Source organism: Suricata suricatta, chromosome 13 (genome assembly GCF_006229205.1).
Source record: "Suricata suricatta isolate VVHF042 chromosome 13, meerkat_22Aug2017_6uvM2_HiC, whole genome shotgun sequence".
NCBI lineage: Eukaryota > Metazoa > Chordata > Mammalia > Carnivora > Herpestidae > Suricata > Suricata suricatta.
The window spans coordinates 68753424-68755679 of NC_043712.1; the positions used below are offsets into that span (position 1 = coordinate 68753424).

The 2256-nt window shown below is 49.2% G+C and overlaps 1 long non-coding RNA gene across 1 annotated transcript in view; it reads right to left on the bottom strand.

Annotated features, from left to right (window-relative positions):
- Positions 1–1957, bottom strand: part of LOC115276529 — a 3596-nt gene extending 1639 nt beyond the window's left edge. Inside the window, exon 1 of the long non-coding RNA XR_003901981.1 lies at positions 1773–1957. This is a non-coding gene — a long non-coding RNA (uncharacterized LOC115276529). The remainder of the gene's footprint in view (positions 1–1772) is intronic.
- Between the last annotated feature and the right edge of the window lie 299 nt (positions 1958–2256).

A 2256-nucleotide genomic window follows, 5' to 3' on the forward strand; every position in this document is an offset into this window, starting at 1 on the left:
GAGAATGCAGGGGAGTATTAATTACATGATATAGTGTGGTGCCTGAAGAATTGTCACTGAGATATAATGTAATGGGAATGGAATATCTGAATTTTTACAACCTGAAGTCTAACTCAAACGTAATGTCACCATTGACAAAAGGCATGAATTGATTGGTAGTTTGATATGGATTGGGCATGGGGACTCCAGATCCCAGTTTCAGGCCTTGTGAACTTTTCTGGTGTCATGTGCCATGTAAGGCAATCAGGTTCCTTGAGGTGGCCTTCAGTGATTAACACTGAGCACTGTGTCCCAATCAGCAGTTGCAGTGAAGGAGTCCAGGCCTCGAGAAGGGGATCTTCTCGTGAGTCTGGGAAAGACAGCTCCATCTTTACATGGATTGAGACTGAGAAGAGGGTTAATTCCCTCTAGATAAATAGAGGGACTATTTCCAGAACTTTCCAGAACCCAGTGAATGCTGGGTGTCAAAACAAAAACAGATATCTCCTGCAACCCTCTTTTCCTGCCCCATTTCTGCCTTCTTCTCCAGAGTTATGCCACTGACTAAAGCTTGGAGTTGCAGGAAATGCTGATTTTGTGGAGACCCTGGGATAGGAGAGAAGTGGGATGGGGCCCAGGATGGGAACCTGAAGTGGGAGGAAGTGGTCAGAGCTTCAACATCCATGTGGATTGACCATCCAATAATCTGGTCCTGTCACTGTCTACCCTTTCTCATCCTAGAGTGCTTTATCTCCCTTCTGGTTTACTTATGACTGTAGCTCAGAACTTGCCACCAGGAGCACTTCTGCCATTTGAAAAACCAGTCTGACACTCCACCTGATTTTATTCTTTCAGCTTATGCCCTCAGTATGCCAATTCTTCAATCTACAAGCCACGTCATACATCTCCTTGTCCACCTGACAGTGTTTTTCTCCATTTCCTCCCTCTCCAAGGAAAGCTTCATGGTTTCTACTTAATCCCAAACCTACTCTCAACAGCCTACCCCATTTGCCTCTCATCTGTCACGCTTGGCGAAGGTCAGTTCTGTGTTTTTTAGACCTGTCTTCTAATAAGGGGCTATTTTTTCTTGGATGAAATCACACAAGAAAGTATGTTGATGCCACCATACATGTTCTGTACTAATGTCAGCTCCAACACTGCCTGAAGACAATCCAGCCATTCCCTCAGTGCTTACTGTGTACTGGGCTTTCCTCTCAGCAATGGGGCTCACCAGGGAGGGAAACCAAGCTCCCTGTCATGGTGGCGCTTAAGGATGGGTCCTTAGTCAATTCTCTTGCCTAAGCACTCCAAACGTTTTCACTCTCCTTCAATTTCTCCACAATCTTTGAGCATGTGTGCTGCATCATCACAGGGAAATGAGAAGTCACCAGAACATTTCATCATTAAACATTTCAAACAGTAACAAAACCAAAATGTGAATCCCCATCCCTTCTTGCCTCCTTCCTTCCTATTAAACTGGGAGGTTTTCCTCAGGGATCTGTCCTTGCTTTCCAATGTAGAACACGTTCCCCATTGTGTTGGGATATTTGACTTAACCATCTGCTTTTCCAGAGGGTCGAACCACGTGCTCCTCACCACAAACGCAAAGGAGCTTGAAAACCTCTGAGGCGAGAAGGCGCAAAGGGAGGCTTTTCCACGGGGCGGTGTGCTCAGTGTGCAGGCGTTGGGCGTAGTCCAGAGGCGAGCCACACCCAGGGGCGACCCCGAGAAGTTGTGGGGTTCGGCTCCTGAGTGGCGGCCATGTTGGGCAGTCTAACGGTTAGACGTCTCACCTCAGACTTCTGGTATTTGTGTCCTTCACAAGACAGACTTTGACGAAGGTTTCTGGAGGCTGGAATGACCTTCCCTCCTGCCCACCGTCTGCCGCTTCCGTCCTGGTGGCAGGTCTTCTAGGCCTCTCAGCCCCTAACTCGCCCCACAGGAGGCCGCGGCCTCGGAAACCGTGCTGACGCCGGGGGGTGGGGGGCTGCGCCCGGGCCGCGCGGCCCCTTCTGTGGAGGCCACAGGATGGAACCTGCGGAGGTAACCGTCCTGTTGAATATGGCAGTGATACTGACTGCTGTGAAGACTCACTTTACACCAGCTGTCTGGTCTTGCCCAGGAAACCCAAGTCTCAGATTTCAGCTATTATGTGCAGAGACAATAATATCTAATAGGGGTGGCCCTGAGACCTGGGACAAATGAAGTTTTGAGTAGTGTTCACGGTGCATGTTACCGAACGGGTTGGGGGTGCTGATGGTGACCACGTGTGCCTTC